This window comes from Lissotriton helveticus, chromosome 11, assembly GCF_964261635.1.
Source record: "Lissotriton helveticus chromosome 11, aLisHel1.1, whole genome shotgun sequence".
Classification (NCBI taxonomy): domain Eukaryota; kingdom Metazoa; phylum Chordata; class Amphibia; order Caudata; family Salamandridae; genus Lissotriton; species Lissotriton helveticus.
Window position 1 is genome coordinate 210,639,802 of NC_136072.1, and position 14,874 is coordinate 210,654,675.

Here is a 14,874-nt window from a genome sequence, read left to right on the forward strand (position 1 = left end):
ACATTCACCCGCAGTCACAGATCTGGGTTACATCCGTTGTTTTTTTGCTCACCATGCCACCTCAGTTTCAACCCAGTCATATGCAAATCAGTCTTGAACCTGCACCCCATGGGAACAGTCCAGACTGAACCACCAGGTCAGGTCCTCCCTGATCGGTTCTGGGGTATCAACCCTCATCAGCCAGGCTAGCTTGAATCCAGTCTCATAACAAGGACAGGACCCATGTTTGGGCTTACCCTTCCTACTTAGGACTACAATAGCAGCACAAAAAGTTTATGGATGGAATGGGTAACATTGTCAAAGACTCACCCCTAGTCACAGATCTGGGTTAAATCCAACGTTTTGTGCTCACAATGCCACCTGAGTTTGGACCCATCCATATGCAAATCAGCCTTGACCCTATTCCTCATGGTAACAGTTCAGCCAGAATCACCAGGTCCTCCCTGGACTGGAAAAAAAGCATCCTGTACCGGTTTTGTGGTGTCACCCCATATCTGTCAGGCTGCCTTGAATCCATTCGCATAGCAAGTACAGGACCCATGTCTGGGCAGACCCTTCCTACTTAGGGTGACTATAGCAACACAAATTATAATGGACAGAAAGTAGAACATTTCCAAACATACACGCCCCCCGTCACAGATCTGTTTAGATACATTGTTTTTTTGCTCACAATGCAAACCCAGTGTGGACCTACCCATATGCAAATCAGTCTTGACCATGCTTCCCATGGGGAGTCCAGCCCAAACCACTACTAGGGTGGCATGGTAAAAAAAAACGATGGATTTAACCCAGATCTGTAACTGGGGGTAAATGTTTAGAAATGGTCAGCATTACATAAGGTATGTAAGGTAGGTGGTAAGAAAGGAGTGTGTTGTTTAGCTACAAGAAGGCTTTCTTCCACACATTTTGCACCTGTCTGTCAAAAGTGAGGGTAGGTTCAGAAATCACACCAAGGTTCTTAACTATACCAGTCAAGGTCCTCTAAGATAGCCGTAGATCTGTGTCAGGGCTCGTCACCTTGTTTGATGCCTATAAGACACTACACCTGATGACTGATGCTGTTGGTAGAAGTTTGATCAAACCAAAAAATCAGCTCGTTCTCATTGGCATATGGGAATGTCTGAAAGCCAAAGGACTGCATTAGATTCCAAAGTGGATGAACATAAAGAATGAAAAGTGCCAGGAAAATACCTGAGGCCTGAGTCACACTGCATCACAGTTAGATTGCTGCAGACATGAACAGAAAGAAAGAGACTACCTGAGTTTTATGAAACAGGAAGGAGCAGGACCTATCTAAAGCAGAGTGAGATAACCTCCAGTCGGTCAACTATAAGTTGGTGGTTGGCTGTCAGAAAGATGGAGGGAAGCTCCAACAACAGAAGTCCATCTTATGCACCTGCATCTCTTATGGCTAGTAGCTCAGCCAGAATTATTCTCTCAGTAGAATGCCTAGGACTGAAACTTCCTTGCATGCAATCTAGGAGGTCCTCGGTCTCCTGAAAACTGGATAGCCACCTAAAAAGGTGTTTCTCCATGATCTTAGATAAAGCAGGAAGCATTTTAATGGGAGAAATATTTTTCGGTACATCTAGATCAGATTTTGGTTTATTTGATAGGGAAATCACTAGCAATCCCATGATACTAAACTGCAGCAACTTCCATAACTAATGCGCCCAAAAAGACATGTCCAGCACAGGGGCAAGATACAGGCTCCTGCTGCCCCTGCGGCGCATGGGGAAACCCCCTTTCATCCGGTCCCATTCAGCAGAAGACTTCTGAATGTCGGTAAGATATTCAGGGTCAGACTGGGACAAAAAATAGGCCAGGGCACCAAAATAAAAGTAGCCCACATTAGCAAAGCATATAGTTAAAAAGTAATATATGCTCAAAAAACAGTAAAAACAGGCCTGTCTGACAACAAAACTCTCCCAAAACTGCAAAAAAATCATCCCACATACTGATCTGTCAGACCATTCCATCGGGCACTGCCTGATTGCCCTATGGGCCAGTCCAACCCTGGATATGGGAGACTCATTGGCTCTTACACCATTCAACATGGGAGCCTCATCATCTTTCATTATGTCCAGTCGCGTCCGGCATAACTCGCGGGTGGTGAGGCTACACTTAGAGTTTACTTGAATTTTAAAAAACTAACTTACCTTCGCCGACCCAGTCCGGTCCTGGGTCATCACTGCTTTTCTGCTCCTGACAGGAAGCAGGCAGCCTCCCTCCCCTCCACTTAGCCAATCACAATGCAGCAATGGCAGCATTTTGATTGGCTGGGGCGCCGACCACACAGGCATCTATGGGGAGGTCATTTTCTCCATGCAGCCTACATGGAGAAAATGCAGAGTGCATATGACTGGTTTGGTTGGCCCTGGGGCCAACCAAGCAGTCAGCGCCGCCAGAGTGGATACGCCACTCTTCCGCTGCACATGAGAGGAGCCGCCCACCCACCCACCCACTCAGCCCCAACCAAACCCTTCTGATTTCATGCAATGCAAGAAGCAGAAACATAAAATGGCATTTATTTAGAATGCAGTGGGGTGACGCTCCTCCACCCACATGGAGGAGCCGCCTCTGATTAAGCCACTTGTCCAGCTGGTAACACAGGAATAAAAGCAACAGCAAATAATAATGAGCTATTCTATGTACAAATTAGTGAAGTGATAATAAAATTTAACTTTTCAGTTCTACAATGAAGGCTCACATAAAAAAATATGCTAAAGGCTGGAATGCGTTACTGTTTTAATGTATTATTGAGTCATCAAAACAAATGATAACACGGTATGTGATTATATAAAAGCAGTTACATGTCTATAAGCTCATGTTTTGAAAATCTACATATAAATTACGTGCGTGTCAGTTCATATGTGTTGCTTAGTGTCACCACAAGCAGACGGGGATAGCGACCCATTGCAATAGAAAAAGTACGCATTTAGAATCTATCATAATGGAGTGTTAGCAGAAAAACACGGAAAATATGAAAATTTCAACTCATAACCGATCCACTTGCATACATGATTTGGGAAATAAATCCTTCTTTCAAAAACGCTCATTAGTCAGAGCTAACATTTGAGCTATAATCGAGGCATAGTTTTACGAAGTCTAATACTCATTTATCCCCTCTAAGTTTGCTTAAAGAGTGTGCCTTTATCTTCATTATTGTAAGCATTCGGTTCATCAACAGTAATTAACATATTTACCCACGTTGTTGAGTTGTCCCATCACGTTAAAGACATGAGTTTCCCCACACTAGGCACGAATGTTAAATCCAGCCGCCCATCCACACACACAGGAGCGAAGGTGCTCAGATTTGTAAAGCTGTTATGTCCGTGAAACCCAGTGCCAGGCTACCGTGTAATCAGGAATAAGGCAAACACTACTGGCAGGTGTGCTGTACATTTGACTTTAGATTGCATTGCCTCTCTCTGCATACACTGCTGTTAGGGGCAGCTCTAAGCTCATGGTGGCTCTGGGCAGGGAGCGTAGGTAGGGGGCCCCCGAAAGAACAGGTAGGGGGCCCCCGGAGGAACGCAGGCGCGGAAGCCAGTGAAGAGGGGGGGGGGTCAGGGTGTTTGGAAGTGGAACAGAGCCAGAGTCCGCCAAATCCCTCCCAGGGGCCACCACGCAAATATATATCCATCCTCAGAGGATTATTATATTATATTAATATTGGAGAAGTGTGGCTCACTGGTTAGAGGAGGCAGACCTGGAAGCTGAGGTCAGCCCGGGACCAGGGTTCAATTCCCAGCTCGGCGGGGTCTTGGGTCCTAAAATGTCCATGGACTCGACAATTCTCGCTCCGGTGCCTACTCGATTCACGGGTTCACACTCTGCGACTCTGGGCAATAGCTTGCTTAATCTCCACAACAGCCCCTCGCGGCGGGATGCCTGGCTTTCACCTTGTGGATACCCTGCCGGGGTTATCTCACAGGGGAATACCAGGACGGGTTCCCTAAGCAAGCGCTTAGAAACCGCTCGGTGATTTGCGCTATATAAATTCCTGTACATTTACATTTACATTTACATTTACATTAAGGATATATATTGACGTGGCGGCCCCTGGGATTTGGTGGCCCTGTGCAGGTGCACAGCTTGCACATGCCTAAGGCGGCCCCTGCTGCTGTGAATGTATTACAAATGGCGAAGAAGGCTTCCCTCAAAAGCACCTTCGAGTTGTATATTTAGTTTTTGTATATACATTTTCAGAGGCACAGCACTGATATTCTCACGAGGAAGGGTACAAATGCCCTCACACACATCACTGTGACCAGAGCACAAGTCCCAAAAAAGAAATTGGGGGGGGGGGGACTAACCAAGTTAGGCAATATGCAAGTCACATCATTGTGTGTAACGCCACAGCGCATGACTTCACATCGCGTGACCTCATGCATATGTTTAGCAGGTCTATCAAGAATACATTTAAGCGCATTACTAAATTTAACAAATTAATTTTGGGTCGCGGTTGTGCCAAAAAAGTGGGGCAACCTGACGTAAAATCTGGGCCTCAACTAATAGATTTTTTAAAAACTCTGTCGCAAAGAATTAGACAACAAGGAGAAACATGGAGTAAATCTGTTCTTTTAAATTGGTTGCAAAGTCTCCATTTTAAAATAGCTTATGGGGTTAAGGCACCTGCTGCAGAGATCTTTCTGTGTCCAGTACATTTCAGGGAATATCAATAATGGGAAAATAACTCTGGAGGTTAATGCATTTGCTGCAGGGATCTGTGTTTTGGCTAGTTCCAGTTTTGAAACAAAGTAGCATAGAGGGCTAAAGTGGCACCTGCTATCATATCATGTAACATGCGGATGACAGCATTTTATTTTATATAGGTAGGTGAGTAGGTTACTGCCTTTAACATAGAGATCCTTTTGTTACTTGCAGTTCATACATTGTAATCCTTCTATTATAGAACAGTGAGCTATCTCCTCCATCTACTTGTTACTCTGGACATTCCAGTGTTCACGCCCCAACCCTTCTTTCTATTTACTACCCTCCTCAACACCACTCATTTGTGGCTCCCCGAATCTTATTGGACCACTCCTGAACCTGTTCCTTGTTTTGAATTTATTTGTATTTCTCTTTTTTACAGGCACCTGCCATCTGCCTCCATTTTTTGCTTTTATTTTTTTCCTTTCCAAAATATCAATTTGCCATTTTGAGGGGTAAATTAAAAATAGCAAAAATGCCTCACAACACAAGTGTATGCATGCATCACAATGCATCTGCATGTATGGGCAACTGGATCTATTTGCATGAGTATGCATCAGTGGCCATCTTTGAAGAGTTACAAGCAAATGTGTATGTCATGGTGAATGCTTCTGCATGAATCATGATGCAGGTGTACAAATCAGTAAGCATGGGCGTAAAATCCGTTCCGCTCGCGGAATTTGCGGATTTTTGGTAAATTCGCGATCCGCGAACTCTCGCAAATTTGCCCAAAATTCGTAAATTCGCACGCAGTCGATTTTTTTTTGCTTGGTCGCGCTTGACAAATACAATATTGCGGCGCGCGGCGTTCACTTACCGTCATTCAGCGTTTGAAAAGTTGTTTTTCTCCATGTTTGCGTGTGCTGCGCCATTTTGGATCCTGCTGCGTGATCCCGCGGGAGTTTGTCGACCGCGATTACGTCATCGCGCCCGCCACCTTGCACAGCGAGATTTTGTTAACGCGAGAACGTCATAAAGGCTCGTGATCACGCATCGCGGGAGTAAACAATGGCGAACACGTAGATGCGGCGGGCAGCAACTATCTCGCACTCGCGAAATTGCAAAATTTGCAATTCTGCACAAGAAATCCACCAGCAAGCAGCATAAACCTTCCGAAAATGATGATTTTTATCAGAATAACTCCTAAGGTTGACATTTGCCTGCACTTTTTTTGCAAGGAGTCCATTTTGGGGGGGGTGAGAGGAAGGAAGTGCCCCACAGTCTCCAACTTCCTGTTCCTGTCCAGCAGGCTCCTCCCAGTGCTTTCTTCATGTGCTGGTCACTTTTATTTGGATCTTGACCTGGAAGGATTACTTTTTGTGGATGCTGCTGGATATTTGGATTTGAGGCCTTTTTGACTTTCTTTGGATCACTTTTGGATTAGAAATCAACTTTCACAAGTAAGTTTGTTTGGGGCATTACAGTTGCTGCAACTAGAATTTTGGAACTTTTTCAGAACATTAAATAAAATATATTGTGGGTAGCCACAGTATCCAGTAGGACCAAGGTTAGTTATGGGTGCATGATACAACTGTTTTGTTGAATTTAAACATCATTGAGGGCATGGATGGCCTGGGATTGTTCTGAATTTTGTGTTTTTTTTCGATTTTTTTAGGCTGCTGTTGGGGCCTTTTGCCCAGGGGTAGTGAGTGGTGCATGGACTGAGTCTGTCTGTGGGGTCTCTTTAATGTAAACATCATGGATGGCATTGGATTGTGGTGATTTTTGTGTGTTTTTCGTTTTTTTTGGGGTGTACTGTCGATGGGGACTGGCCATGTGGGTGGTGGCCATTTTGAGTGCTGGTACAGGCAGGCCCTGGCCATGTGTTTGGGGTGCAAGGGAACATTTTGAAGACAGGCAGTGTTCTGAGGCCTGCACCCATTTTGCCTAGCTTTCATCCATTATGCCCAGGGGTAGTGAGTGGTGCATGGGCCTAGTCTTTCTGTGGGGTGTCTTCTTGAATTTAAACATCATTGAGGGCATGGATGGCCTGGGATTGTTCTGAATTTTGTGTTTTTTTTCGATTTTTTTAGGCTGCTGTTGGGGCCTTTTGCCCAGGGGTAGTGAGTGGTGCATTGACTGAGTCTGTCTGTGGGGTCTCTTTAATGTAAACATCATGGAGGGCATGGATGGCATTGGATTGTGGTGATGTTTGTGTTTTTTTTCGTTTTTTTTAGGTGTACTGTTGATGGGGACTGGCCATGTGGGTGGTGGCCATTTTGAGTGCTGGTACAGACAGGCCCTGGCCATGTGTTTGGGGTGTAAGGGGCCATTTTGAAGACAGGCAGTGTTCTGAGGCCTGCACCCATTTTGCCTAGCTTTCATCCATTATGCCCAGGGGTAGTGAGTGGTGCATGGGCCTAGTCTTTCTGTGGGGTGTCTTCTTGAATTTAAACATCATTCAGGGCATGGATGGCCTGGGATTGTGAGATTTTTGTGTGTTTTTCAACTTTTTGGGGTGTATAACTGATGTTCCTCTGTCTTCCATTGTTTTTAGGTGCACAAGAGAACCACCAGTGCCAGGAAGAAATCCTGCAGCGGTGTGTGTGCAGCATAACGTCACGTGACGTCACGTGTGGCCACAGACAAGACAACTCTGCAACTCGTGCAACTGCGGCCTGCTGTTCTGACCTCTGAAGAAGATGGCCCCAAAAAAAGTTCCCCGTAGCTCCTCTAGCAAGAAAGTTGGCAGTAAGGAGCAGAAGAAGCAAGTGGCACCACATACCAAGGAGACTGGTGTGCCGACCGCCACATTTTTTGGGGAAAAAAAAGTGCGCCTGCAGCAGCAGCGGGGTCTGCTGGGGACCAAGCTGCCGGGAGCAGCACCCCCGCTCCATTGGGCTCAGTGCCACCACCACCACGCCAACTTAGGTCCAAGCCCTTGAGTGCTTTAGAGGCCACCAGTATAGTTGTTCAATCACCATCGACCAGTGATGTTGGCTCATCGCAAGAAAGTAGCAGCAATGTCCCTCAATCAACACAGGTTGTTGTAATTGATCTGACGAGTGTTCAACAAACACAGCCGCAACAACAACCACCTGTGCAAGTAGTACAAGCCCAAGTACATGTGGAAGGAGAGGCAGCGCAAGGAGATGCGCAAGCAGAGGTGCATGGAGCGGCACAAGTGCCCACAATAGTTGTTCCTCCCGAAGTTGGGGCACATCAGGAAATCGACATTCAAGCCGAGGTATCACATGAGGAAGCCACTCCTCCTGATGATTCATTATCTTCCAGATACCCAACAAGGAAAAGATCAAGGATGGTGTCTACTTTTTCTTCAAGCCCCCTTCTTTCTGATGATATGGATGAAAATTGGGAACCACCAGTGCTGCCTGAGAGTGAGGCACACCATGATCTGACAAAGGTAGCTAAGAGTAAAAGGAAGGTTCCCGAAAGTCTCAGAGTTATGGAGTGTGATGATGACGCAGAAGAAGAAGTGGCGTATACTCCTGCTGATGAAGACTCTCCTGACGATGACGCAGTCATCATAGGCGTCACTCCAGCCTCAGCGGGCATGCAGCAAACAGACATTTTTACCCTATCCCGAAATGCCGCTGAGCGTGATGATGGCGACGTGACAACGGGACCACCACAAATGCAGTTAACTAGTACACCACCACCTCCCGCTTCCATATTTTCTCGCCAGAAGGTACCTCCATCCACCTCCACCTCAATTAGTGGTAATGCAAGGGCACAACATAGTAAAGTTCGGCAACACACATCCTCCACTTCATCTGGCATTAGCAGCATGACCAGCAGTATCGCCTCCTCCGCCCCCCACAGACATTTGAAGTCCGCAGTTTGGGACTTTTTTAGTGTTTGCCCAAAAAGGGAAAACATAGCCATTTCTAGCATTTGTAAGCTTGCAGTTAGTCGTGGTAAGCTTGGTGCCAACTATGGTACCGGAGGCCAGAGAGGTCATCTTAAGAGACAGCACACTGTCCAATGGCTTGCGCACCTAAAGGAGATCAAGGAAGCCCGAATTGGAAGTCAACAAACTGTAACCGATGATGTTTCATCTGATGATGACGAGGAGGAAGAAGCGTCAAACATTTCTTCACCTACACCCAGTACCCCTGTCAGCAGCACACCCCCTGTGCGCCACACTAAGACTGTGGGAGAGACACCAATGCGAAAAACTTCATCACCGAGCGTAACTGGGTCGAAGGAGTCATCATCATCTGCCCGTAAAAAAATGGTCCAGCCCACCATTAGAAGCATGTTGTTATCAGATGCGCCATTTGAATGCAACCACCCAATGGTGCGTCTGTATAACACTAAGCTGGCTAAAATGCTAGCGCTGGACCGTCTCCCTTTTTCTTTTGTGGTAGGGGTTGGTTTTCTTGAATTAGTGGCAACGCTCTGCCCTAATTGGAAGGTTCCTAGCCGGTACTATTTTGCCAGAGTTGCGGTTCCAGCACTACATGCAGATGTGCTGGAGGCGATTGGGGCAGCTTTGAAGAAGAGTGCTGTTCACACTATACATCTGACAACAGACATGTGGACCAGTGGCGCAGGCACTGATTACATGTGCATCACTGGACACTGGGTCTCTTTTTCAGGAGTTACAGCAAAGCTAAGGGCAGGTGTTGACACAGACAACGTTTTTAAAGCTGCTCGGAAACATGCAACACTAGCCATGTTTGGCATGGAGACAACTCATACAGCACAAAACATTTTGCAAGAGTTTAACACAAAGGTCTTGAAATGGCTGTCCCCCAAAAACGCATGATTGGTTATGTTTCCACGGATAATGGCGCCAATGTAGTTAAGGCCATGGATAAGGGTCACTATTTCAGAGTGCCGTGTTTGGCGCACTGTATAAACCTGGTTGTTAAAAAATTCTTGAGTAAAGTAAGTCCAGTGTGCGAGGTACTGACCACCTGCCGAAGAATGTGCACACATTTCAGCCATTTTTTTAAGGCCCGGAAGCATCTGAGGGGCCTGCTACATGAACGTCGACTGCCAGTGAAAGCACTCATCCAGGAGGTGGCAACACGTTGGAACTCAACCTTCTACATGCTTGAGCGTCTGTATGAGCAGTTTATGGTACTCGATCAGTATTTCCTTACACTGGGTACAGCTGCGAAGGACATGAGGTTACATGCGGAGCAATGGGAGCTAGTTAAAAGCCTGACAGACATGCTTCGTCCTTTTGAGGCCTTCACGCTTGCAGTCAGCAGGGAGGACTGTAGTTTGGGAAAAACTATCCCTTTGTTGCGCATGCTAGAGCACAAACTGAAGGAGGTGTCTTCTACGTTGCAAAAAGATGAAGAAAAGCAAGAAGCTTTTCATTTGGCGGAGAAATTATTACAGTGCCTACTTTGCGATGAACGTCTTCAAAAGATCCACACAGAACAGCATTACATTTGTGCTACTATTCTGTATCCACCCTACAAAAAGGCACTGGCAGCCAGAGCATTGTTTGCGTTTGGTGACGAAGAAGTTTCAAAGTACAAACGTTGGCTAGCTCTGTCAGCCATGAGGTTTGAAAGAGAACGGCAGGAAACTGAAGGAAAAGGCAGTACATCAGCATCAGAAGGCCATCCGGAGCCCAAAGAATCCACTCCTGCACCTGTGGCTGTGGCAGAAGTGACCTCTCAGCCGTTAAAGACACCAGCAACCGGATTATCTGCACCAGACACAACAGGAACATTGTGTGAAGAAGACAATTGGCTAACTCAGCTTGGGTTTGCTTCTGAAAAGGTCCCAGCAAAAAGTAAGCAAAGTGGAGGAACCCTGCAGAACGACCTTGAGTCGATGGTGCAGGACTATCTGAATGACCCAACAGAGGTCTATATTCACGATGACCCATTGGCGTATTGGCATGGGAAAAGAGAATTGTGGCCAGAGATCACCAACCTGGCTATAAATTACTTGTCTTGCCCACTCGCAAGCGTGTCTTCTGAACGTGTTTTCAGTGCTGCTGGTGGCATTGTAACTTGCAAAAGGACCCGCCTCTCTCCGAAAAATGTGGAGAGGTTAACAATGATCAAGATGAATCAGCACCTCATACCACCAGATTACAAAGTACGAGAATACACGCCGGAAGAAGATGAGGAGGACACCAACTTAGATGAGGGAATTTCTTCTCTGTTAGGGGACCTACTCCCGCCTTAATTCGCAGAGTATGAGGATGAACTCTGCTTCCCTGACACCGAGCCCTGAAAATGAGCCAATTAATCAATAACTTTCTTTTTCGTTTATTCACTTTTATTCCTGTGTGTATGTCTTTCTTTGTTTTGCAAAGTCAATATAAATAAAAAATGTAATCACCTAATCAATCACAAAAAGAAGCCCATCAGCAGAACTGTCTTCACTTATTTGCTTATTGATTTGAAGGTGCCGCAGTCTGCATTCCTCAGGTTCACAAGTTCACAAGAACATGCTCCTCTATCCTCCTCCTCCAGACTCCTATTTCCCTCAAAGCAGATGGCTGGAATATGCCCAATGAAGAAAGACTCTGCACTTGTGGGTGTGTTCTACTTCTTTGCGGGTGAGTTGACGGCTCTGTGGCCATTGGTGGGAAGGTCTAATACCGGATAAAAGTGGTTTGGACAAAATCCATGAGGGAAAAGTTTTTGCATTTTCTGACATTTCGCTCAATGTAGCGTTTTCGGTGGCCTGTTTGGGGGGTTCCTGGTGTTTGTCGGTGGGTTTTGGGGTCTGGTAGCAACGCTGGCACAGTCTAATTTTGATTGCATTTGTTTTCCAGGACATCCATGGTGGAAAAGTAGAGTTATGACCTTGCTGCACAGCGCGTTTGGACAGAATTGAAAGAAGGCCGAAAAATATTCTAAGTATGAGATTTTCCATTTTTTGCTTTTTGCCTGTTTGGGGGTGTTGTGCTTTTTTGCCGGTGGGTTGGCGGGTCTTCGGGCATTGCTGGGAAGGTGTAATACCGGATAAAAGTGTTTTGGAGAAAATCCATGAGGAAAAGCGTTTTTGCATTTTCTGACATTTCGCTAACTACAGCGTTTTTGGGGGGCTTCCTGGTGTTTGTGGGTGGGCTTCAGGGTCTGGGAGCACTGCTGGGTATGGATAGTTTTGATAGCAAGAGGTTTGAAGAAAATCCATGGAGGCAGAGGGGAGTTAGGGCCTAGCTGCAGAGCGCGCGCGGAGTGATTTTGGAAATTTCACCAAAAGTGACTAAGTCCCCATTTTTGTACTTTTGCTTTTTGGCTGTTTGGGGGTCTTCTTCTTGTTTTTGCCTGGGTTGACAACTCTGGGGCCATTGCTGGGAAGCTCTAATACCGGATAAAAGTGTTTTGGAGAAAATCCATGAGGAAAAAGTTTTTGCATTTTCTGACATTTCGCTCAATGTAGCGTTTTTGTGGGCCGGTTTGGGGGGCTTCTTGGTGTTTGTGGGTGGGGTTCTGGGTCTGGGAGCACTGCTGGGTACGGATAGTTTTGATAGCAAGAGGTTTGAAGAAAATCCATGGAGGCAGAGGGGAGTTAGGGCCTAGCTGCAGAGCGCGCGCGGAGTGATTTTGGAAATTTCCCCAAAAATGACTGTCCCCATTTTTGTACTTTTGCTTTTTGGCTGTTTAGGGGTCTTCTACTTGTTTTCACCTGGGTTGACGGCTCTGGGGCTATTGCTGGGAAGCTCTAATACCGGATAAAACTGTTTTGGACAAAATCCATGAGGAAAAAGTTTTTGCTTTTTCCGACATTTCGCTCAATGTAGCGTTTTCGGGGGCCGGTTTGGGGGGCTTCCTGGTGTTTGTGGGTGGGTTTCGGGGTCTGGGAGCACTGCTGGGTATAGATAGTTTTGATAGCAAGAGGTTTGAAGTAAATCCATGGAGGCAGAGGGGAGTTAGGGCCTAGCTGCAGAGCGCGCGCGGAGTGATTTTGGAAATTTCACCAAAAGTGACTAAGTCCCCATTTTTGTACTTTTGCTTTTTGGCTGTTTGGGGGTCTTCTACTTGTTTTCGCCTGGGTTGACGGATCTGGGGCCATTGCTGGGAAGCTCTAATACCGGATAAAAGTGGTTTGGAGAAAATCTGAGCAAAAAAAGTTTTTGCCTTTTTGCTCACTATCATGTTTTCGGTGGCCTGTTTGGGGGGGGTTGCTGGTGTTTGTGGGTGGGTTTTGGGGTCTGGTAGCAACGCTGGCACAGTCTAATTTTGATTGCATTTGTTTTCCAGGACATCCATGGTGGAAAAGTAGAGTTATGACCTTGCTGCATAGCGCGTTTGGACAGAATTGACAGAAGGCCGAAAAATATTCTAAGTATGAGATTTACCATTTTTGCTTTTTGCCTGTTTGGGGGTGTTGTGCTTTTTTGCGGGTGGGTTGGCGGGTCTTGGGGCATTGCTGGGAAGGTCTAATAAAAGTGGTTTGGACAAAATCCCTGCTGAAAAGCCTTTTGCATTTTTTGTAACTTAGGGTTCGTTAGGGTTAGCACTAGCAGCAGTATTCCATGTGTTTGGGGGTGTTCTAGATTTTTGCAACTGGGCTCTGGGGTCTTACAGCACTCGTGGGAATGTGTAATCTTGGTTGCAACTAGTGGTTTGAAGAAAATCCATGGTGGGAAAGGGTGGATTTTGCCTAGTGAAAGAAAGCGTTTGCCACTATTCTTAACTTAGGGCTTGTTAGGGTTAGCACTATTGTATTGCATGTGTTTGGGCGGGGGCTATTTTACGACTGGGTGGGGTCTTGGAAAACTTGTTCTAATGTCTAATCGTTTGAACATAATCCATGGTGGGAAAGGGGGGTTTTGGACATACTTTCTGAGTGCCTTTTGACACGATTTGAAATTAGGCCTCTGTGAGGTAGCAGCAGTATTCTGCACGTTTTTGGGAGGGTAATGTGGCGTCACGTGTTCTAGATTTTGGGGATTGTCATCTCTGAAAGTGACAGTATAATTTTTGCACTACACAGCGTGTCTTACATATTTTTTTTCTCCGAGGTGTCTTTAACACTTACTGTTGTATTTTTCCATCATCGATTACAGGCAGGCTTTTACCCTGTGCCATCGATGTACTACTCAGGCGTACAATTAGCGATCCGCAAATCCGCATCAGGCAGGCAGTGGACACTGGACTGTTTGTCTGGTCACCAAGATTGATCGACGGAGCATCCGATGGAATGAAGGAGTACCGCGAGTAAGAGGAATGGCTGGATGCATCGACTTCACAAATTCAACGGGACCACTACAAAAAACAGTAACAGTATCCAAAATTCTCCTTATCTTTTCAATGATATTCTTGTGAACTTGAACTTACTTCTACGAGTGTGACTCTGTGCGTTTGTTTGATCTCTGCTAATTCATACCTCCAGCTATTTGAAATGCCTTTGCTATGTTTAACACTAATTTAATGTTCTAAGTGTTTATTGTCTGAGGGCAGAGAGGCAAGTGAAATTGCGTAATGACTGCAGCCCTGTACTGCCAAGTTTGCTAACTTGTTCCTTCGTAGTTACTAGTAAGTTGCAGTAAGTAGTAGTACTACTTTTCAGTAAGCTAACCATCCATTTACCAACAAACAACTTCTCGCATGCAGTAGTGCACTTTCTTTATGTCCCTTTAAAGGTTTATCGATATCTTCAAATCCAAAGATTTGTTTATCTTCATTTGTTGTTTTACTGACCATGTTGTGTTTTTTTTCCTCTCTACCAACTTTCCCCAAAAGAAAAAACCCATTCCCATCCAATTTTCAAACCCTAACCCTCTTCCCCCGGGCTGTGTGGTATTTCATTGATGTGTGCCTGACAACAACAATGAATTCCACACACTTGCTGGGGAGGATATGGTCAAAGCAACCAGAAGTTCATGTGCGCCATCCTGGATTGATAATAATAACATCCTCCTCCTACACGACGTGATCAATGTAATGCTTAATGCTTACCTTACGTTGGAACTGCTTAGGCTACAATTTAGGGCACTGTTCTGTACCGTACTATCTATTGTGACTGCCAGTGTGTACCACTACTGCTACCAGCACAACAATGATATTGCATCTGTCGAGGATTCAAGTCAACAACCAACCTTATTCACGAACCGTGATTCGCAAATCACAGGTAAGATAAGCATATAGAATAATGGGCTAGGACTAAGTTTGGAGGAGAGCAGAGACTAACAGTACCACTAGTAAAGTACAGTAGTAGGGCTACTGAATTGACTAACTCGGTTACTTGCATTTTGGTACATTTAGGACA

The 14,874-nt window shown here is 45.7% G+C and overlaps 1 protein-coding gene across 3 annotated transcripts in view; it reads right to left on the reverse strand.

The window, feature by feature from the left end:
- Positions 1 to 14,874, reverse strand: part of P2RY12 (purinergic receptor P2Y12) — a 607,067-nt gene that overhangs the window by 181,449 nt on the left and 410,744 nt on the right. The window contains exon 1 of one of the 3 annotated variants that reach the window (XM_078666121.1): positions 3,207 to 3,296. The exons of 1 other annotated variant lie outside the window; for it this stretch is intronic. The gene's annotated coding sequence lies outside the window, so the exon portion shown is untranslated. Of the gene's footprint in view, positions 1 to 3,206; positions 3,297 to 14,874 lie in introns of those variants that run through there. One more of the 3 variants, XM_078666123.1, reaches the window with a different exon arrangement.